This window comes from Tenrec ecaudatus, chromosome 4 (assembly GCF_050624435.1).
Source record: "Tenrec ecaudatus isolate mTenEca1 chromosome 4, mTenEca1.hap1, whole genome shotgun sequence".
Taxonomy (NCBI): domain Eukaryota; kingdom Metazoa; phylum Chordata; class Mammalia; order Afrosoricida; family Tenrecidae; genus Tenrec; species Tenrec ecaudatus.
The window spans coordinates 133,269,951-133,295,236 of NC_134533.1; positions in this window are offsets into that span (position 1 = coordinate 133,269,951).

Sequence of the window (25,286 nt, forward strand, 5' to 3'; positions counted from 1 at the left end):
TGGGCCCTTTGACGATCTAGGTTAGCAAACGGGCACTTGGACTATGTAGGTTACCTAGCGGGCAATTGGACGATCTAGGTTAACGAACGGGCACGTGGACTATGTAGTTAACCTAACGGGCACTTGGACTATCTAGGTTAGGTAACGGGCACTTGGACTATCTAGGTTACCTAGCGGGAACTTGGAATATGTAGGTTACCTAGAGGGCACTTGGACTATAGGTTAATTAGCGGGCACTTGGACTATATAGGTTACCTAGCGGCCCTTGGACTATGTTGGTTACCTACCGCGACTTGGACTATCTAAGTTAACGAATGGGCACTTGAACTACGTAGGTTACCTAGCGGGCACTTGGACTATCTAGGTTAGCAAACCGGAACTTGGAATATCTAGGTTACCTAGCGGGCACTTGGACTATGTAGGATCCCTATCGGACATTTGTACTACTTAGGTTAACTAGCGGGCCCTTTGACTATGTAGGTTAACTAGCGGGCACTTGGACTATCTAGGTCAACTAGCGGGCCATTGTACTATGTAGGTTAACTAGCGGGCACTTGGCCTATCTAGGTTACCTAACGGGAACTTGGACTAAGTAGGTTTACTAGCGGACACTTGGACGATCTAGGTTAACTAGCGGGCACTTGGACAATGCAGGTTCCCTAGCGGGCACTATGAATATGTAGCTTCCCCAGAGGGAACTTGGACTATATAGGTTCCCTATGGGCACTTGGACTATCTGGGTTCCCTAACGGGCACTTGGAATATGAAGATTCCCTATCGGGCACTTGGACTCTGTAGCTTCCTCATTGGGCACTTGGACTATGTAGGTTAACTAGCGGGCCCTTGGACTATCTAGGTTACCTAGCGGGCATTTGGACTATCTAGGTTAACTAGAGGGCACTTGTACAATGCAGGTTCCCTAGCGGGCACTTTGACTATGTAGGTTCCCTAGAGGGCACTTGGACTATCTAAGTGCCCTAATGGGCAGTTGGAATACGTAGGTTCCCTTTTGGACACTTGGACTATGTAGGTTCCTTAGCGGGCACTTGGACTATGTAGGTTAACTAGCGGGCACTTGGACTATCTAGCTTACCTAGCGGGCACTTGGACTATGTAGGTTCCCTAGCGGGCACTTGGACTATCTAGGTTACCTAGCAGGCACTTGGACTATGTAGGTTCCCTAGCGGGCCCTTGGACTATGTTCGTACCTTAGCGGGCACTTGGACTATGTAGGTTCCCTATCAGGCAGTTGGACTATGTAGGTTAACTAGCGGGCCCTTAGACTATCTAGGTTACCTAGCGGGCACTTGGACTATGTATGTCCCCTAGGGGGCACTTGGACTATCTAGGTTAAATAGAGGGCCCTTGGACTATGTAGGTTAACTAGCGGGCACTTGGAATATCTAGGTTAACTAGCGGACCTTGGACTATGTAGGTTAACTAGCGGGCACTTGGACGATCTAGGTTAACTAGCGGCCACTTGTACTATCTAGCTTAACTAGCGGGCACTTGGACTATCTAGATTAACTAGCGGGCACTTGGACGATGCAGGTTCCCTAGCGGGCAATGGACTATATAGGTTTATTAGCGGGCACTTGGACTATGGAGGTTACCTAGCGGGCACTTGGACTGTCTAGGTTACCTAACGGGCACTTGGACTATATAGGTTAATTAGCGGGCACTTGGACTATGTAGGTTACCTAGCGCGCACTTGGACTATCTAGGTTAACGAACCGGCTCGTGGACTATGTAGGTAACCTAACGGGCACTTGGACTATCTAGGTTAGGTAACGGGCACTTGGCCTATCTAGGTTACCTAACGGGAACTTGGACTATGTAGGTTTACTAGCGGACACTTGGACAATCTTGGTTAACTAGCGTGCACTTGGACAATGCAGGTTCCCTAGCGGGCACTATGAATATGTAGCTTCCCTAGAGGGCACTTGGACCATATAGGTTCCCTATGGGCACTTGGACTATCTGGGTACCCTAACGGGCACTTGGAATATGAAGATTCCCTATCGGGCACTTGGACTATGTAGGTTCCTCATTGGGCACTTGGACTATGTAGGTTCCCTATCGTGCACTTGGACTATGTAGGTTAACTAGCGGGCCATTCGACTATCTGGGTTACCTAGCGGGCACTTGGACTATCTAGGTTAACTAGCGGGCACTTGTACAATGCAGGTTCCCTAGCGGGCACTTTGACTATGTAGCTTCCCTAGAGGGCACTTGGACTATATAGGTTCCCTATGGTTATTTGGACTATCTAGGTGCCCTAACGGGCACTTGGAATACGTAGGTTCCCTTTCGGACACTTGGACTATGTAGGTTCCTCAGCGGGTACTTGGACTATGTAGGTTAACTAGCGGGCACTTGGACTATCTAGGTTGCCTAGCGGGCACTTGGACTATGTACTTCCCCTAGCGGGCACTTGTACTATCAAGGTTAACTAGAGGGCCCTTGGACTATGTAGTTTAACTAGAGGGCACTTGGACTATCTAGGTTAACTAACGGACCTTGGACTATGTAGGTTAACTAGCGGGCACTTGGACGATCTAGGTTAACTAGCGGGCACTTGGACTATCTAGGTTAACTAGCGGGAACTTAGACTATCTATGTTAACTGGCGGGGACTTGGACGATGCAGGTTCCCTAGAGCGCACTTGGACTATGTAGGTTCCCTAACGGGCACTTGGACTATGTAGGTCCCTTAGCGGGCACTTGGACTATGTTGGTTCCCTATCGGGCAGTTGGACTATGTGGGTACCCTAGCGGGCATTTGGACTATCTAGGTTACCTAGCAGGCACTTTGACTATCTAGGTTAACTAACGGGCACTTGGACTATGTAGGTTACCTAGCGGGCACTTGGACTATGTAGGTTCCCTAGCGGGCACTTGGACTATGTAGGTTACCTAGCAGGCACTTGGACTGTCTAGGTTACCTAGCGGGCACTTGAACTATCTAGGTTAACGAACGGGCACTTGGACTATGTAGTTTAGCTAACAGGAACTTAGACTATCTAGGTTAACGAACGGGCACTTGGACTATGGAGGTTACCTAGCGGGCACTTGGACTATGGAGGTTACCTAGCGGGCACTTGGACTATCTAGGTTAGGTAACGGGTTCTTGGACTATCTAGGTTCCCTAGCGGTCACTTGGACTATGTAGGTTCCCTAGCAGGGCTTTGACTATGTAAGTTCTCTAACGGGCACTTGGACTATGTGTGTTCCCTAGCGGGCATTTGGACTATCTAGGTTACCTAACGGGCACTTGGACTATGTACGTTACTAGCGGGCATTCGGACTATGTAGGTTACCTAGCGGATACTTGGACTATGTAGGTTCCCCATCAGGTACTTGCACAATGTAGGTTAACTAGCGGGCACTTGGACTATGTAGGTTAACTAGCGGGCCCTTTGACGATCTAGGTTAGCAAACGGGCACTTGGACTATGTAGGTTACCTAGCAGGCACTTGGACTGTCTAGGTTACCTGGCGGGCACTTGAACTATCTAGGTTAACGAACGGGCACTTGGACTATGTAGGTTAGCTAACAGGAACTTGGACTATCTAGGTTAACGAACGGGCACTTGGACTATGGCGGTTACCTAGCGGGCACTTGGACTATGTAGGTTAACTAGCGGGCACTTGGACTATCTAGCTTACCTAGCGGGCACTTGGACTATGTAGGTTCCCTAGCGGGCACTTGGACTATCTAGGTTACCTAGCAGGCACTTGGACTCTGTAGGTTCCCTAGCGGGCCCTTGGACTATGTTCGTACCTTAGCGGGCACTTGGACTATGTAGGTTCCCTATCAGGCAGTTGGACTATGTAGGTTAACTAGCGGGCCCTTAGACTATCTAGGTTACCTAGCGGGCACTTGGACTATGTATGTCCCCTAGGGGGCACTTGGACTATCTAGGTTAAATAGAGGGCCCTTGGACTATGTAGGTTAACTAGCGGGCACTTGGAATATCTAGGTTAACTAGCGGACCTTGGACTATGTAGGTTAACTACCGGGCACTTGGACGATCTAGGTTAACTAGCGGCCACTTGTACTATCTAGCTTAACTAGCGGGCACTTGGACTATCTAGATTAACTAGCGGGCACTTGGACGATGCAGGTTCCCTAGCGGGCAATGGACTATATAGGTTTATTAGCGGGCACTTGGACTATGGAGGTTACCTAGCGGGCACTTGGACTGTCTAGGTTACCTAACGGGCACTTGGACTATATAGGTTAATTAGCGGGCACTTGGACTATGTAGGTTACCTAGCGCGCACTTGGACTATCTAGGTTAACGAACCGGCTCGTGGACTATGTAGGTAACCTAACGGGCACTTGGACTATCTAGGTTAGGTAACGGGCACTTGGCCTATCTAGGTTACCTAACGGGAACTTGGACTATGTAGGTTTACTAGCGGACACTTGGACAATCTTGGTTAACTAGCGTGCACTTGGACAATGCAGGTTCCCTAGCGGGCACTATGAATATGTAGCTTCCCTAGAGGGCACTTGGACCATATAGGTTCCCTATGGGCACTTGGACTATCTGGGTACCCTAACGGGCACTTGGAATATGAAGATTCCCTATCGGGCACTTGGACTATGTAGGTTCCTCATTGGGCACTTGGACTATGTAGGTTCCCTATCGGGCACTTGGACTATGTAGGTTAACTAGCGGGCCATTCGACTATCTGGGTTACCTAGCGGGCACTTGGACTATCTAGGTTAACTAGCGGGCACTTGTACAATGCAGGTTCCCTAGCGGGCACTTTGACTATGTAGCTTCCCTAGAGGGCACTTGGACTATATAGGTTCCCTATGGTTATTTGGACTATCTAGGTGCCCTAACGGGCACTTGGAATACGTAGGTTCCCTTTCGGACACTTGGACTATGTAGGTTCCTCAGCGGGTACTTGGACTATGTAGGTTAACTAGCGGGCACTTGGACTATCTAGGTTGCCTAGCGGGCACTTGGACTATGTACTTCCCCTAGCGGGCACTTGTACTATCAAGGTTAACTAGAGGGCCCTTGGACTATGTAGTTTAACTAGAGGGCACTTGGACTATCTAGGTTAACTAACGGACCTTGGACTATGTAGGTTAACTAGCGGGCACTTGGACGATCTAGGTTAACTAGCGGGCACTTGGACTATCTAGGTTAACTAGCGGGAACTTAGACTATCTATGTTAACTGGCGGGCACTTGGACGATGCAGGTTCCCTAGAGCGCACTTGGACTATGTAGGTTCCCTAACGGGCACTTGGACTATGTAGGTCCCTTAGCGGGCACTTGGACTATGTTGGTTCCCTATCGGGCAGTTGGACTATGTGGGTACCCTAGCGGGCATTTGGACTATCTAGGTTACCTAGCGGGAACTTGGAATATGTAGGTTACCTAGCGGGCACTTGGACTATAGTTTAACTAGCGGGCACTTGGACTATATAGGTTACCTAGTGGGCCCTTGGACTATGTATGTTACCTAGCGCAACTTGGACTATCTAAGTTAACGAACGTGCACTTGGACTATGTAGGTAAACTAGCGGGCACTTGGACAGTATAGGTTACCTAGCGGGCACTTGGACTATCTAGGTTAACTAGAGGGCCCTTGGACTATGTAGGTTAACTAGCGGGCCCTTTGACGATCTAGGTTAGCAAACGGGCACTTGGACTATGTAGGTTACCTAGCAGGCACTTGGACTGTCTAGGTTACATAGCGGGCACTTGAACTCTCTAGGTTAACGAACGGGCACTTGGACTATGTAGGTTAGCTAACAGGAACTTGGACTCTCTAGGTTAACGAACGGGCACTTGGACTGTGGATGTTACCTAGCGGGCACTTGGACTATGGAGGTTACCTAGCGGGCACTTGGACTATCTAGGTTAGCTAACGGGTACTTGGACTATCTAGGTTACCTAGCGGGCACTTGGACTATGTAGGTTACCTAGCGGGCACTTGGACTATCTAGGTTACCTAACGGGCACTTGGACTATGCAGGTAACCTAGCGGGCACTTGGACTGTTTAAGTTAACCAGCGGGCACTTGGACTATGTAGGTTAACTAGCGGGCACTTGGACTATCTAGGTTACCTAACGGGCATTTGGACTATGTAGGTTCCCTAGCGGGCACTTGGATTATGTAGGTTCCCTTCTTGCACTTGGACTATGTAGGTTTCTAGCGGGCATTTGGACTATGTAGGTTCCTTAGCGGGCACTTGGGCTATGTAGGTTCCCTAGCGGGCATTTGGACTATCTAGGTTACCTAACGGGCATTTGGACTACGTAAGTTACTAGTGGGCATTTGGACTATGTAGGTTACATAGCGGATACTTGGACTATGTAGGTTCCCCATCAGGGACTTGGACAATGTAGGTTAACTAGCGGGCGCTTGGACTATCTAGGTTAACTAGAGGGCCCTTGGACTATGTAGGTTAACTAGCGGGCCCTTTGACGATCTAGGTTAGCAAACGGGCACTTGGACTATGTAGGTTACCTAGCAGGCACTTGGACTGTCTAGGTTACCTAGCGGGCACTTGAACTATCTAGGTTAACGAACGGGCACTTGGACAATGTAGGTTAGCTAACAGGAACTTGGACTCTCTAGGTTAACGAACGGGCACTTGGACTATGGATGTTACCTAGCGGGCACTTGGACTATGGAGGTTACCTAGCGGGCACTTGGACTATCTAGGTTACCTAACGGACACTTGGACTATGCAGGTAACCTAGCGGGCACTTGGACTGTTTAAGTTACCTAGAGGGCACTTGGACTATAGGTTAACTAGCGGGCACTTGGAATATATAGGTTACCTAGCAGCCCTTAGACTATGTTGGTTACCTACCGCGACTTGGACTATGTAAGTTAACGAATATGCACTTGGACTATGTAAGTAACCTAGCGGGCACTTGGACAGTATATGTTACATCGCGGGCACTTGGACTATCTAGGTTAGCAAACCGGAACTTGGAATATCTAGGTTACCTAGCGGGCACTTGGATTATGTAGGATCCCTATTGGACATTTGTACTACTTAGGTTAACTAGCGGGCACTTTGACTATCTAGGTTAAGTAGCGGACACTTGGACTATCTAGGTCAACTAGCGGGCCATTGTACTATGTACGTTAACTAGCGGGCACTTGGCCTATCTAGGTTACCTAACGGGAACTTGGACTATGTAGGTTTACTAGCGGACACTTGGACGATCTAGGTTAACTAGCGGGCACTTGGACAATGCAGGTTCCCTAGCGGGCACTATGAATATGTAGCTTCCCTAGAGGGAACTTGGACTATATAGGTTCCCTATGGGCACTTGGACAATCTGGGTTCCCTAACGGGCACTTAGAATATGAAGATTCCCTATCGGGCACTTGGACTATGTAGGTTCCTCATTGGGCACTTGGACTATGTTGGTTCCCTATCGGGCAGTTGGACTATGTGGGTACCCTTGCAGGCATTTGGACTATTTAGGTTACCTAGCAGGCACTTTGACTATCTAGGTTAACTAACGGGCACTTGGACTATGTAGGTTACCTAGCGGGCACTTGGACTATGTAGGTTCCCTAGCGGGCACTTGGACTATGTAGGTTACCTAGCAGGCACTTGGACTGTCTAGGTTACCTAGCGGGCACTTGAACTATCTAGGTTAACGAACGGGCACTTGGACTATGTAGTTTAGCTAACAGGAACTTAGACTATCTAGGTTAACGAACGGGCACTTGGACTATGGAGGTTACCTAGCGGGCACTTGGACTATGGAGGTTACCTAGCGGGCACTTGGACTATCTAGGTTAGCTAACGGGTTCTTGGACTATCTAGGTTCCCTAGCGGGCACTTGGACTATGTAGGTTCCCTAGCAGGGCTTTGACTATGTAAGTTCTCTAACGGGCACTTGGACTATGTGTGTTCCCTAGCGGGCATTTGGACTATCTAGGTTACCTAACGGGCACTTGGACTATGTACGTTACTAGCGGGCATTTGGACTATGTAGGTTACCTAGCGGATACTTGGACTATGTAGGTTCCCCATCAGGTACTTGCACAATGTAGGTTAACTAGCGGGCACTTGGACTATGTAGGTTAACTAGCGGGCCCTTTGACGATCTAGGTTAGCAAACGGGCACTTGGACTATGTAGGTTACCTAGCAGGCACTTGGACTGTCTAGGTTACCTGGCGGGCACTTGAACAATCTAGGTTAACGAACGGGCACTTGGACTATGTAGGTTAGCTAACAAGAACTTGGACTATCTAGGTTAACGAAAGGGCACTTGGACTATGGCGGTTACCTAGCGGGCACTTGGACTATGGAGGTTACCTAGCGGGCACTTGGACTATCTAGGTTAGCTAACGGGTACTTGGACTATCTAGGTTACCTAGCGGGCACTTGGACTATGTAGGTTACCTAGCGGGCACTTGGACTATCTAGGTTACCTAACGGGCACTTGGACTATGCAGGTAACCTAGCGGGCACTTGGACTGTTTAAGTTAACCAGCGGGCACTTGGACTATGTAGGTTAACTAGCGGGCACTTGGACTATCTAGGTTACCTAACGGGCATTTGGACTATGTAGGTTCCCTAGCGGGCACTTGGATTATGTAGGTTCCCTTCTTGCACTTGGACTATGTAGGTTTCTAGCGGGCATTTGGACTATGTAGGTTACTTAGCGGGCACTTGGGCTATGTAGGTTCCCTAGCGGGCATTTGGACTATCTAGGTTACCTAACGGGCATTTGGACTACGTAAGTTACTAGTGGGCATTTGGACTATGTAGGTTACATAGCGGATACTTGGACTATGTAGGTTCCCCATCAGGGACTTGGACAATGTAGGTTAACTAGCGGGCGCTTGGACTATCTAGGTTAACTAGAGGGCCCTTGGACTATGTAGGTTAACTAGCGGGCCCTTTGACGATCTAGGTTAGCAAACGGGCACTTGGACTATGTAGGTTACCTAGCAGGCACTTGGACTGTCTAGGTTACCTAGCGGGCACTTGAACTATCTAGGTTAACGAAAGGGCACTTGGACTATGTAGGTTAGCTAACAGGAACTTGGACTCTCTAGGTTAACGAACGGGCACTTGGACTATGGATGTTACCTAGCGGGCACTTGGACTATGGAGGTTACCTAGCGGGCACTTGGACTATCTAGGTTAGCTAACAGGTACTTGGACTATCTAGGTTACCTAGCGGGCACTTGGACTATGTAGGTTACCTAGCGGGCACTTGGACTATCTAGGTTACCTAACGGGCACTTGGACTATGCAGGTAACCTAGCGGGCACTTGGACTGTTTAAGTTAACCAGCGGGCACTTGGACTATGTAGGTTAACTAGCGGGCACTTGGACTATCTAGGTTACCTAACGGCCATTTGGACTATGTAGGTTCCCTAGCGGGCACTTGGATTATGTAGGTTCCCTTCTTGCACTTGGACTATGTAGGTTTCTAGCGGGCATTTGGACTATGTAGGTTACTTAGCGGGCACTTGGGCTATGTAGGTTCCCTAGCGGGCATTTGGACTATCTAGGTTACCTAACGGGCATTTGGACTACGTAAGTTACTAGTGGGCATTTGGACTATGTAGGTTACATAGCGGATACTTGGACTATGTAGGTTCCCCATCAGGGACTTGGACAATGTAGGTTAACTAGCGGGCGCTTGGACTATCTAGGTTAACTAGAGGGCCCTTGGACTATGTAGGTTAACTAGCGGGCCCTTTGATGATCTAGGTTAGCAAACGGGCACTTGGACTATGTAGGTTACCTAGCAGGCACTTGGACTGTCTAGGTTACCTAGCGGGCACTTGAACTATCTAGGTTAACGAACGGGCACTTTGACTATGTAGGTTAGCTAACAGGAACTTGGACTCTCTAGGTTAACGAACGGGCACTTGGACTATGGATGTTACCTAGCGGGCACTTGGACTATGGAGGTTACCTAGCGGGCACTTGGACTATCTAGGTTACCTAACGGACACTTGGACTATGCAGGTAACCTAGCGGGCACTTGGACTGTTTAAGTTACCTAGAGTGCACTTGGACTATAGGTTAACTAGCGGGCACTTGGACTATATAGGTTACCTAGCAGCCCTTAGACTATGTTGGTTACCTACCGCGACTTGGACTATGTAAGTTAACGAATATGCACTTGGACTATGTAAGTAACCTAGCGGGCACTTGGACAGTACAGGTTACATAGCGGGCACTTGGACTATCTAGGTTAGCAAACCGGAACATGGAATATCTAGGTTACCTAGCGGGCACTTGGATTATGTAGGATCCCTATTGGACATTTGTACTACTGAGGTTAACTAGCGGGCACTTTGACTATCTAGGTTAACTAGCGGGCACTTGGACTATCTAGGTCAACTAGCGGGCCATTGTACTATGTAGGTTAACTAGCGGGCACTTGGCCTATCTAGGTTACCTAACGGGAACTTGGACTATGTAGGTTTACTAGCGGACACTTGGACGATCTAGGTTAACTAGCGGGCACTTGGACAATGCAGGTTCCCTAGCGGGCACTATGAATATGTAGCTTCCCTAGAGGGAACTTGGACTATATAGGTTCCCTATGGGCACTTGGACAATCTGGGTTCCCTAACGGGCACTTAGAATATGAAGATTCCCTATCGGGCACTTGGACTATGTAGGTTCCTCATTGGGCACTTGGACTATGTTGGTTCCCTATCGGGCAGTTGGACTATGTGGGTACCCTTGCAGGCATTTGGACTATTTAGGTTACCTAGCAGGCACTTTGACTATCTAGGTTAACTAACGGGCACTTGGACTATGTAGGTTACCTAGCGGGCACTTGGACTATGTAGGTTCCCTAGCGGGCACTTGGACTATGTAGGTTACCTAGCAGGCACTTGGACTGTCTAGGTTACCTAGCGGGCACTTGAACTATCTAGGTTAACGAACGGGCACTTGGACTATGTAGTTTAGCTAACAGGAACTTAGACTATCTAGGTTAACGAACGGGCACTTGGACTATGGAGGTTACCTAGCGGGCACTTGGACTATGGAGGTTACCTAGCGGGCACTTGGACTATCTAGGTTAGCTAACGGGTTCTTGGACTATCTAGGTTCCCTAGCGGGCACTTGGACTATGTAGGTTCCCTAGCAGGGCTTTGACTATGTAAGTTCTCTAACGGGCACTTGGACTATGTGTGTTCCCTAGCGGGCATTTGGACTATCTAGGTTACCTAACGGGCACTTGGACTATGTACGTTACTAGCGGGCATTTGGACTATGTAGGTTACCTAGCGGATACTTGGACTATGTAGGTTCCCCATCAGGTACTTGCACAATGTAGGTTAACTAGCGGGCACTTGGACTATGTAGGTTAACTAGCGGGCCCTTTGACGATCTAGGTTAGCAAACGGGCACTTGGACTATGTAGGTTACCTAGCAGGCACTTGGACTGTCTAGGTTACCTGGCGGGCACTTGAACAATCTAGGTTAACGAACGGGCACTTGGACTATGTAGGTTAGCTAACAAGAACTTGGACTATCTAGGTTAACGAAAGGGCACTTGGACTATGGCGGTTACCTAGCGGGCACTTGGACTATGTAGGTTACCTAGCGGGCACTTGGACTATCTAGGTTACCTAACGGGCACTTGGACTATGCAGGTAACCTAGCGGGCACTTGGACTGTTTAAGTTAACCAGCGGGCACTTGGACTATGTAGGTTAACTAGCGGGCACTTGGACTATCTAGGTTACCTAACGGGCATTTGGACTATGTAGGTTCCCTAGCGGGCACTTGGATTATGTAGGTTCCCTTCTTGCACTTGGACTATGTAGGTTTCTAGCGGGCATTTGGACTATGTAGGTTACTTAGCGGGCACTTGGGCTATGTAGGTTCCCTAGCGGGCATTTGGACTATCTAGGTTACCTAACGGGCATTTGGACTACGTAAGTTACTAGTGGGCATTTGGACTATGTAGGTTACATAGCGGATACTTGGACTATGTAGGTTCCCCATCAGGGACTTGGACAATGTAGGTTAACTAGCGGGCGCTTGGACTATCTAGGTTAACTAGAGGGCCCTTGGACTATGTAGGTTAACTAGCGGGCCCTTTGACGATCTAGGTTAGCAAACGGGCACTTGGACTATGTAGGTTACCTAGCAGGCACTTGGACTGTCTAGGTTACCTAGCGGGCACTTGAACTATCTAGGTTAACGAAAGGGCACTTGGACTATGTAGGTTAGCTAACAGGAACTTGGACTCTCTAGGTTAACGAACGGGCACTTGGACTATGGATGTTACCTAGCGGGCACTTGGACTATGGAGGTTACCTAGCGGGCACTTGGACTATCTAGGTTAGCTAACAGGTACTTGGACTATCTAGGTTACCTAGCGGGCACTTGGACTATGTAGGTTACCTAGCGGGCACTTGGACTATCTAGGTTACCTAACGGGCACTTGGACTATGCAGGTAACCTAGCGGGCACTTGGACTGTTTAAGTTAACCAGCGGGCACTTGGACTATGTAGGTTAACTAGCGGGCACTTGGACTATCTAGGTTACCTAACGGCCATTTGGACTATGTAGGTTCCCTAGCGGGCACTTGGATTATGTAGGTTCCCTTCTTGCACTTGGACTATGTAGGTTTCTAGCGGGCATTTGGACTATGTAGGTTACTTAGCGGGCACTTGGGCTATGTAGGTTCCCTAGCGGGCATTTGGACTATCTAGGTTACCTAACGGGCATTTGGACTACGTAAGTTACTAGTGGGCATTTGGACTATGTAGGTTACATAGCGGATACTTGGACTATGTAGGTTCCCCATCAGGGACTTGGACAATGTAGGTTAACTAGCGGGCGCTTGGACTATCTAGGTTAACTAGAGGGCCCTTGGACTATGTAGGTTAACTAGCGGGCCCTTTGATGATCTAGGTTAGCAAACGGGCACTTGGACTATGTAGGTTACCTAGCAGGCACTTGGACTGTCTAGGTTACCTAGCGGGCACTTGAACTATCTAGGTTAACGAACGGGCACTTTGACTATGTAGGTTAGCTAACAGGAACTTGGACTCTCTAGGTTAACGAACGGGCACTTGGACTATGGATGTTACCTAGCGGGCACTTGGACTATGGAGGTTACCTAGCGGGCACTTGGACTATCTAGGTTACCTAACGGACACTTGGACTATGCAGGTAACCTAGCGGGCACTTGGACTGTTTAAGTTACCTAGAGTGCACTTGGACTATAGGTTAACTAGCGGGCACTTGGACTATATAGGTTACCTAGCAGCCCTTAGACTATGTTGGTTACCTACCGCGACTTGGACTATGTAAGTTAACGAATATGCACTTGGACTATGTAAGTAACCTAGCGGGCACTTGGACAGTACAGGTTACATAGCGGGCACTTGGACTATCTAGGTTAGCAAACCGGAACATGGAATATCTAGGTTACCTAGCGGGCACTTGGATTATGTAGGATCTCTATTGGACATTTGTACTACTGAGGTTAACTAGCGGGCACTTTGACTATCTAGGTTAACTAGCGGGCACTTGGACTATCTAGGTCAACTAGCGGGCCATTGTACTATGTAGGTTAACTAGCGGGCACTTGGCCTATCTAGGTTACCTAACGGGAACTTGGACTATGTAGGTTTACTAGCGGACACTCGGACGATCTAGGTTAACTAGCGGGCACTTGGACAATGCAGGTTCCCTAGCGGGCACTATGAATATGTAGCTTCCCTAGAGGGAACTTGGACTATATAGGTTCCCTATGGGCACTTGGACAATCTGGGTTCCCTAACGGGCACTTGGAATATGAAGATTCCCTATCGGGCACTTGGACTATGTAGGTTCCTCATTGGGCACTTGGACTATGTAGGTTACGTATCGGGCACTTGGACTATGTAGGTTAACTAGCGGGCCCTTGGACTACCTAGGTTACCTAGCGGGCACTTGGAAGATCTAGGTTAACTAGAGGGCACTTGTACAATGCAGGTTCCCTAGCGGGCACTTTGACTATGTAAGTTCCCTAGAGGGCACTTGGACTATATAGGTTCCCTATGGGCACTTGGACTGTCTAGGTGCCCTAATGGGCACTTGGAATACGTAGGTTCCCTTTCGGACACTTGGACTATGTAGGTTCCTCAGCGGGCACTTGGACTATGTAGGTTAACTAGCGGGCACTTGGACGATCTTGGTTACCTAGCGGGCACTTGGACTATGTAGGTTCCCTAGCGGGCACTTGGACTATGTTCGTCCCTTAGCGGGATCTTGGACTATGTAAGTTCCATTTCGGGCAGTTTGACTATGTAGGTTAACTAGCGGGCCCTTAGACTTCTAGGTTACCTAGCGGGCACTTGGACTATGTACGTCCCCTAGTGGGCACTTGGACTATCTAGTTTAAATAGAGGGCCCTTGGACTATGTAGGTTAACTAGCGGGCACTTGGACTATCTAGATTAACTAGCGGGCACTTGGACGATGCAGGTTCCCTAGCGGGCACTTGGACTATATAGGTTAATTAGCGGGCACTTGGACTATGGAGGTTACCTAGCGGGCACTTGGACTGTCTAGGTTACCTAACGGGCACTTGGACTATGTAGGTTAATTAGCGGGCACTTGGACTATGTAGGTTACCTAGCGGGCACTTGGACTATCTAGGTTAACGAACCGGCCCGTGGACTATGTAGGTAACCTAATGGGCACTTGGACTATCTAGGTTAGGTAACGGGCACTTGGACTATCTAGGTTACCTAGCGGGAACTTGGAATATGTAGGTTACCTAGCGGGCACTTGGACTATAGTTTAACTAGCGGGCACTTGGACTATATAGGTTACCTAGCGGGCCCTTGGACTATGTATGTTACCTAGCGCAACTTGGACTATCTAAGTTAACGAACGTGCACTTGGACTATGTAGGTAAACTAGCGGGCACTTGGACAGTATAGGTTACCTAGCGGGCACTTGGACTATCTAGGTTAACTAGAGGGCCCTTGGACTATGTAGGTTAACTAGCGGGCCCTTTGACGATCTAGGTTAGCAAACGGGCACTTGGACTATGTAGGTTACCTAGCAGGCACTTGGACTGTCTAGGTTACCTAGCGGGCACTTGAACTATCTAGGTTAACGAACGGGCACTTGGACTATGTAGGTTAGCTAACAGGAACTTGGACTCTCTAGGTTAACGAACGGGCACTTGGACTATGGATGTTACCTAGCGGGCACTTGGACTATGGAGGTTACCTAGCGGGCACTTGGACTATCTAGGTTAGCTAACGGGTACTTGGACTATCTAGGTTACCTAGCGGGCACTTGGACTATGTAGGTTACCTAGCGGGCACTTGGACTATCTAGGTTACCTAACGGGCACTTGGACTATGCAGGTAACCTAGCGGGCACTTGGACTGTTTAAGTTAACCAGCGGGCACTTGGACTATGTAGGTTAACTAGCGGGCACTTGGACTATCTAGGTTACCTAACGGGCATTTGGACTATGTAGGTTCCCTAGCGGGCACTTGGATTATGTAGGTTCCCTTCTTGCACTTGGACTATGTAGGTTTCTAGCGGGCATTTGGACTATGTAGGTTACTTAGCGGGCACTTGGGCTATGTAGGTTCCCTAGCGGGCATTTGGACTATCTAGGTTACCTAACGGGCATTTGGACTACGTAAGTTACTAGTGGGCATTTGGACTATGTAGGTTACATAGCGGATACTTGGACTATGTAGGTTCCCCATCAGGGACTTGGACAATGTAGGTTAACTAGCGGGCGCTTGGTCTATCTAGGTTAACTAGAGGGCCCTTGGACTATGTAGGTTAACTAGCGGGCCCTTTGACGATCTAGGTTAGCAAACGGGCACTTGGACTATGTAGGTTACCTAGCAGGCACTTGGACTGTCTAGGTTACCTAGCGGGCACTTGAACTATCTAGGTTAACGAACGGGCACTTGGACTATGTAGGTTAGCTAACAGGAACTTGGACTCTCTAGGTTAACGAACGGGCACTTGGACTATGGATGTTACCTAGCGGGCACTTGGACTATGGAGGTTACCTAGCGGGCACTTGGACTATCTAGGTTACCTAACGGACACTTGGACTATGCAGGTAACCTAGCGGGCACTTGGACTGTTTAAGTTACCTAGAGGGCACTTGGACTATAGGTTAACTAGCGGGCACTTGGACTATATAGGTTACCTAGCAGCCCTTAGACTATGTTGGTTACCTACCGCGACTTGGACTATGTAAGTTAACGAATATGCACTTGGACTATGTAAGTAACCTAGCGGGCACTTGGACAGTACAGGTTACATTGCGGGCACTTGGACTATCTAGGTTAGCAAACCGGAACATGGAATATCTAGGTTACCTAGCGGGCACTTGGATTATGTAGGATCCCTATTGGACATTTGTACTACTGAGGTTAACTAGCGGGCACTTTGACTATCTAGGTTAACTCGCGGGCACTTGGACTATCTAGGTCAACTAGCGGGCCATTGTACTATGTAGGTTAACTAGCGGGCACTTGGCCTATCTAGGTTACCTAACGGGAACTTGGACTATGTAGGTTTACTAGCGGACACTTGGACGATCTAGGTTAACTAGCGGGCACTTGGACAATGCAGGTTCCCTAGCGGGCACTATGAATATGTAGCTTCCCTAGAGGGAACTTGGACTATATAGGTTCCCTATGGGCACTTGGACAATCTGGGTTCCCTAACGGGCACTTGGAATATGAAGATTCCCTATCGGGCACTTGGACTATGTAGGTTCCTCATTGGGCACTTGGACTATGTAGGTTCCCTATCGGGCACTTGGACTATGTAGGTTAACTAGCGGGCCCTTGGACTACCTAGGTTACCTAGCGGGCACTTGGAAGATCTAGGTTAACTAGAGGGCACTTGTACAATGCAGGTTCCCTAGCGGGCACTTTGACTATGTAAGTTCCCTAGAGGGCACTTGGACTATATAGGTTCCCTATGGGCACTTGGACTGTCTAGGTGCCCTAATGGGCACTTGGAATACGTAGGTTCCCTTTCGGACACTTGGACTATGTAGGTTCCTCAGCGGGCACTTGGACTATGTAGGTTAACTAGCGGGCACTTGGACGATCTTGGTTACCTAGCGGGCACTTGGACTATGTAGGTTCCCTAGCGGGCACTTGGACTATGTTCGTCCCTTAGCGGGATCTTGGACTATGTAAGTTCCATATCGGGCAGTTTGACTATGTAGGTTAACTAGCGGGCCCTTAGACTTCTAGGTTACCTAGCGGGCACTTGGACTATGTACGTCCCCTAGTGGGCACTTGGACTATCTAGTTTAAATAGAGGGCCCTTGGACTATGTAGGTTAACTAGCGGGCACTTGGACTATCTAGATTAACTAGCGGGCACTTGGACGATGCAGGTTCCCTAGCGGGCACTTGGACTATATAGGTTAATTAGCGGGCACTTGGACTATGGAGGTTACCTAGCGGGCACTTGGACTGTCTAGGTTACCTAACGGGCACTTGGACTATGTAGGTTAATTAGCGGGCACTTGGACTATGTAGGTTACCTAGCGGGCACTTGGACTATCTAGGTTAACGAACCGGCACGTGGACTATGTAGGTAACCTAATGGGCACTTGGACTATCTAGGTTAGGTAACGGGCACTTGGACTATCTAGGTTACCTAGCGGGAACTTGGAATATGTAGGTTACCTAGCGGGCACTTGGACTATAGTTTAACTAGCGGGCACTTGGACTATATAGGTTACCTAGCGGGCCCTTGGACTATGTATGTTACCTAGCGCAACTTGGACTATCTAAGTTAACGAACGTGCACTTGGACTATGTAGGTAAACTAGCGGGCACTTGGACAGTATAGGTTACCTAGCGGGCACTTGGACTATCTAGGTTAACGAATGGGCACTTGGACTATGTAGGTTACCTAGCGGGCACTTGGACTATCTAGGTTAACTAGAGGGCCCTTGGACTATGTAGGTTAACTAGCGGGCCCTTTGACGATCTAGGTTAGCAAACGGGCACTTGGACTATGTAGGTTACCTAGCAGGCACTTGGACTGTCTAGGTTACCTAGCGGGCACTTGAACTATCTAGGTTAACGAACGGGCACTTGGACTATGTAGGTTAGCTAACAGGAACTTGGACTCTCTAGGTTAACGAACGGGCACTTGGACTATGGATGTTACCTAGCGGGCACTTGGACTATGGCGGTTACCTAGCGGGCACTTGGACTATCTAGGTTAGCTAACGGGTACTTGGACTATCTAGGTTACCTAGCGGGCACTTGGACTATGTAGGTTACCTAGCGGGCACTTGGACTATCTAGGTTACCTAACGGGCACTTGGACTATGCAGGTAACCTAGCGGGCACTTGGACTGTTTAAGTTAACCAGCGGGCACTTGGACTATGTAGGTTAACTAGCGGGCACTTGGACTATCTAGGTTACCTAACGGGCATTTGGACTATGTAGGTTCCCTAGCGGGCACTTGGATTATGTAGGTTCCCTTCTTGCACTTGGACTATGTAGGTTTCTAGCGGGCATTTGGACTATGTAGGTTACTTAGCGGGCACTTGGGCTATGTAGGTTCCCTAGCGGGCATTTGGACTATCTAGGTTACCTAACGGGCATTTGGACTACGTAAGTTACTAGTGGGCATTTGGACTATGTAGGTTACATAGCGGATACTTGGACTATGTAGGTTCCCCATCAGGGACTTGGACAATGTAGGTTAACTAGCGGGCGCTTGGACTATCTAGGTTAACTAGAGGGCCCTTGGACTATGTAGGTTAACTAGCGGGCCCTTTGACGATCTAGGTTAGCAAACGGGCACTTGGACTATGTAGGTTACCTAGCAGGCACTTGGACTGTCTAGGTTACCTAGCGGGCACTTGAACTATCTAGGTTAACGAACGGGCACTTGGACTATGTAGGTTAGCTAACAGGAACTTGGACTCTCTAGGTTAACGAACGGGCACTTGGACTATGGATGTTACCTAGCGGGCACTTGGACTATGGAGGTTACCTAGCGGGCACTTGGACTTTCTAGGTTACCTAACGGACACTTGGACTATGCAGGTAACCTAGCGGGCACTTGGACTGTTTAAGTTACCTAGAGGGCACTTGGACTATAGGTTAACTAGCGGGCACTTGGACTATATAGGTTACCTAGCAGCCCTTAGACTATGTTGGTTACCTACCGCGACTTGGACTATGTAAGTTAACGAATATGCACTTGGACTATGTAAGTAACCTAGCGGGCACTTGGACAGTACAGGTTACATAGCGGGCACTTGGACTATCTAGGTTAGCAAACCGGAACATGGAATATCTAGGTTACCTAGCGGGCACTTGGATTATGTAGGATCCCTATTGGACATTTGTACTACTGAGGTTAACTAGCGGGCACTTTGACTATCTAGGTTAACTCGCGGGCACTTGGACTATCTAGGTCAACTAGCGGGCCATTGTACTATGTAGGTTAACTAGCGGGCACTTGGCCTATCTAGGTTACCTAACGGGAACTTGGACTATGTAGGTTTACTAGCGGACACTTGGACGATCTAGGTTAACTAGCGGGCACTTGGACAATGCAGGTTCCCTAGCGGGCACTATGAATATGTAGCTTCCCTAGAGGGAACTTGGACTATATAGGTTCCCTATGGGCACTTGGACAATCTGGGTTCCCTAACGGGCACTTGGAATATGAAGATTCCCTATCGGGCACTTGGACTATGTAGGTTCCTCATTGGGCACTTGGACTATGTAGGTTCCCTATCGGGCACTTGGACTATGTAGGTTAACTAGCGGGCCCTTGGACTACCTAGGTTACCTAGCGGGCACTTGGAAGATCTAGGTTAACTAGAGGGCACTTGTACAATGCAGGTTCCCTAGCGGGCACTTTGACTATGTAAGTTCCCTAGAGGGCACTTGGACTATATAGGTTCCCTATGGGCACTTGGACTGTCTAGGTGCCCTAATGGGCACTTGGAATACGTAGGTTCCCTTTCGGACACTTGGACTATGTAGGTTCCTCAGCGGGCACTTGGACTATGTAGGTTAACTAGCGGGCACTTGGACGATCTTGGTTACCTAGCGGGCACTTGGACTATGTAGGTTCCCTAGCGGGCACTTGGACTATGTTCGTCCCTTAGCGGGATCTTGGACTATGTAAGTTCCATATCGGGCAGTTTGACTATGTAGGTTAACTAGCGGGCCCTTAGACTTCTAGGTTACCTAGCGGGCACTTGGACTATGTACGTCCCCTAGTGGGCACTTGGACTATCTAGTTTAAATAGAGGGCCCTTGGACTATGTAGGTTAACTAGCGGGCACTTGGACTATCTAGATTAACTAGCGGGCACTTGGACGATGCAGGTTCCCTAGCGGGCACTTGGACTATATAGGTTAATTAGCGGGCACTTGGACTATGGAGGTTACCTAGCGGGCACTTGGACTGTCTAGGTTACCTAACGGGCACTTGGACTATGTAGGTTAATTAGCGGGCACTTGGACTATGTAGGTTACCTAGCGGGCACTTGGACTATCTAGGTTAACGAACCGGCACGTGGACTATGTAGGTAACCTAATGGGCACTTGGACTATCTAGGTTAGGTAACGGGCACTTGGACTATCTAGGTTACCTAGCGGGAACTTGGAATATGTAGGTTACCTAGCGGGCACTTGGACTATAGTTTAACTAGCGGGCACTTGGACTATATAGGTTACCTAGCGGGCCCTTGGACTATGTATGTTACCTAGCGCAACTTGGACTATCTAAGTTAACGAACGTGCACTTGGACTATGTAGGTAAACTAGCGGGCACTTGGACAGTATAGGTTACCTAGCGGGCACTTGGACTATCTAGGTTAACGAATGGGCACTTGGACTATGTAGGTTACCTAGCGGGCACTTGGACTATCTAGGTTAACTAGAGGGCCCTTGGACTATGTAGGTTAACTAGCGGGCCCTTTGACGATCTAGGTTAGCAAACGGGCACTTGGACTATGTAGGTTACCTAGCAGGCACTTGGACTGTCTAGGTTACCTAGCGGGCACTTGAACTATCTAGGTTAACGAACGGGCACTTGGACTATGTAGGTTAGCTAACAGGAACTTGGACTCTCTAGGTTAACGAACGGGCACTTGGACTATGGATGTTACCTAGCGGGCACTTGGACTATGGCGGTTACCTAGCGGGCACTTGGACTATCTAGGTTAGCTAACGGGTACTTGGACTATCTAGGTTACCTAGCGGGCACTTGGACTATGTAGGTTACCTAGCGGGCACTTGGACTATCTAGGTTACCTAACGGGCACTTGGACTATGCAGGTAACCTAGCGGGCACTTGGACTGTTTAAGTTAACCAGCGGGCACTTGGACTATGTAGGTTAACTAGCGGGCACTTGGACTATCTAGGTTACCTAACGGGCATTTGGACTATGTAGGTTCCCTAGCGGGCACTTGGATTATGTAGGTTCCCTTCTTGCACTTGGACTATGTAGGTTTCTAGCGGGCATTTGGACTATGTAGGTTACTTAGCGGGCACTTGGGCTATGTAGGTTCCCTAGCGGGCATTTGGACTATCTAGGTTACCTAACGGGCATTTGGACTACGTAAGTTACTAGTGGGCATTTGGACTATGTAGGTTACATAGCGGATACTTGGACTATGTAGGTTCCCCATCAGGGACTTGGACAATGTAGGTTAACTAGCGGGCGCTTGGACTATCTAGGTTAACTAGAGGGCCCTTGGACTATGTAGGTTAACTAGCGGGCCCTTTGACGATCTAGGTTAGCAAACGGGCACTTGGACTATGTAGGTTACCTAGCAGGCACTTGGACTGTCTAGGTTACCTAGCGGGCACTTGAACTATCTAGGTTAACGAACGGGCACTTGGACTATGTAGGTTAGCTAACAGGAACTTGGACTCTCTAGGTTAACGAACGGGCACTTGGACTATGGATGTTACCTAGCGGGCACTTGGACTATGGAGGTTACCTAGCGGGCACTTGGACTATCTAGGTTACCTAACGGACACTTGGACTATGCAGGTAACCTAGCGGGCACTTGGACTGTTTAAGTTACCTAGAGGGCACTTGGACTATAGGTTAACTAGCGGGCACTTGGACTATATAGGTTACCTAGCAGCCCTTAGACTATGTTGGTTACTTACCGCGACTTGGACTATGTAAGTTAACGAATATGCACTTGGACTATGTAAGTAACCTAGCGGGCACTTGGACAGTACAGGTTACATAGCGGGCACTTGGACTATCTAGGTTAGCAAACCGGAACATGGAATATCTAGGTTACCTAGCGGGCACTTGGATTATGTAGGATCCCTATTGGACATTTGTACTACTGAGGTTAACTAGCGGGCACTTTGACTATCTAGGTTAACTCGCGGGCACTTGGACTATCTAGGTCAACTAGCGGGCCATTGTACTATGTAGGTTAACTAGCGGGCACTTGGCCTATCTAGGTTACCTAACGGGAACTTGGACTATGTAGGTTTACTAGCGGACACTTGGACGATCTAGGTTAACTAGCGGGCACTTGGACAATGCAGGTTCCCTAGCGGGCACTATGAATATGTAGCTTCCCTAGAGGGCACTTGGACTATATAGGTTCCCTATGGGCACTTGGACTGTCTAGGTGCCCTAATGGGCACTTGGAATACGTAGGTTCCCTTTCGGACACTTGGACTATGTAGGTTCCTCAGCGGGCACTTGGACTATGTAGGTTAACTAGCGGGCACTTGGACGATCTTGGTTACCTAGCGGGCACTTGGACTATGTAGGTTCCCTAGCGGGCACTTGGACTATGTTCGTCCCTTAGCGGGATCTTGGACTATGTAAGTTCCATATCGGGCAGTTTGACTATGTAGGTTAACTAGCGGGCCCTTAGACTTCTAGGTTACCTAGCGGGCACTTGGACTATGTACGTCCCCTAGTGGGCACTTGGACTATCTAGTTTAAATAGAGGGCCCTTGGACTATGTAGGTTAACTAGCGGGCACTTGGACTATCTAGATTAACTAGCGGGCACTTGGACGATGCAGGTTCCCTAGCGGGCACTTGGACTATATAGGTTAATTAGCGGGCACTTGGACTATGGAGGTTACCTAGCGGGCACTTGGACTGTCTAGGTTACCTAACGGGCACTTGGACTATGTAGGTTAATTAGCGGGCACTTGGACTATGTAGGTTACCTAGCGGGCACTTGGACTATCTAGGTTAACGAACCGGCACGTGGACTATGTAGGTAACCTAATGGGCACTTGGACTATCTAGGTTAGGTAACGGGCACTTGGACTATCTAGGTTACCTAGCGGGAACTTGGAATATGTAGGTTACCTAGCGGGCACTTGGACTATAGTTTAACTAGCGGGCACTTGGACTATATAGGTTACCTAGCGGGCCCTTGGACTATGTATGTTACCTAGCGCAACTTGGACTATCTAAGTTAACGAACGTGCACTTGGACTATGTAGGTAAACTAGCGGGCACTTGGACAGTATAGGTTACCTAGCGGGCACTTGGACTATCTAGGTTAACGAATGGGCACTTGGACTATGTAGGTTACCTAGCGGGCACTTGGACTATCTAGGTTAACTAGAGGGCCCTTGGACTATGTAGGTTAACTAGCGGGCCCTTTGACGATCTAGGTTAGCAAACGGGCACTTGGACTATGTAGGTTACCTAGCAGGCACTTGGACTGTCTAGGTTACCTAGCGGGCACTTGAACTATCTAGGTTAACGAACGGGCACTTGGACTATGTAGGTTAGCTAACAGGAACTTGGACTCTCTAGGTTAACGAACGGGCACTTGGACTATGGATGTTACCTAGCGGGCACTTGGACTATGGCGGTTACCTAGCGGGCACTTGGACTATCTAGGTTAGCTAACGGGTACTTGGACTATCTAGGTTACCTAGCGGGCACTTGGACTATGTAGGTTACCTAGCGGGCACTTGGACTATCTAGGTTACCTAACGGGCACTTGGACTATGCAGGTAACCTAGCGGGCACTTGGACTGTTTAAGTTAACCAGCGGGCACTTGGACTATGTAGGTTAACTAGCGGGCACTTGGACTATCTAGGTTACCTAACGGGCATTTGGACTATGTAGGTTCCCTAGCGGGCACTTGGATTATGTAGGTTCCCTTCTTGCACTTGGACTATGTAGGTTTCTAGCGGGCATTTGGACTATGTAGGTTACTTAGCGGGCACTTGGGCTATGTAGGTTCCCTAGCGGGCATTTGGACTATCTAGGTTACCTAACGGGCATTTGGACTACGTAAGTTACTAGTGGGCATTTGGACTATGTAGGTTACATAGCGGATACTTGGACTATGTAGGTTCCCCATCAGGGACTTGGACAATGTAGGTTAACTAGCGGGCGCTTGGACTATCTAGGTTAACTAGAGGGCCCTTGGACTATGTAGGTTAACTAGCGGGCCCTTTGACGATCTAGGTTAGCAAACGGGCACTTGGACTATGTAGGTTACCTAGCAGGCACTTGGACTGTCTAGGTTACCTAGCGGGCACTTGAACTATCTAGGTTAACGAACGGGCACTTGGACTATGTAGGTTAGCTAACAGGAACTTGGACTCTCTAGGTTAACGAACGGGCACTTGGACTATGGATGTTACCTAGCGGGCACTTGGACTATGGAGGTTACCTAGCGGGCACTTGGACTATCTAGGTTACCTAACGGACACTTGGACTATGCAGGTAACCTAGCGGGCACTTGGACTGTTTAAGTTACCTAGAGGGCACTTGGACTATAGGTTAACTAGCGGGCACTTGGACTATATAGGTTACCTAGCAGCCCTTAGACTATGTTGGTTACCTACCGCGACTTGGACTATGTAAGTTAACGAATATGCACTTGGACTATGTAAGTAACCTAGCGGGCACTTGGACAGTACAGGTTACATAGCGGGCACTTGGACTATCTAGGTTAGCAAACCGGAACATGGAATATCTAGGTTACCTAGCGGGCACTTGGATTATGTAGGATCCCTATTGGACATTTGTACTACTGAGGTTAACTAGCGGGCACTTTGACTATCTAGGTTAACTCGCGGGCACTTGGACTATCTAGGTCAACTAGCGGGCCATTGTACTATGTAGGTTAACTAGCGGGCACTTGGCCTATCTAGGTTACCTAACGGGAACTTGGACTATGTAGGTTTACTAGCGGACACTTGGACGATCTAGGTTAACTAGCGGGCACTTGGACAATGCAGGTTCCCTAGCGGGCACTATGAATATGTAGCTTCCCTAGAGGGAACTTGGACTA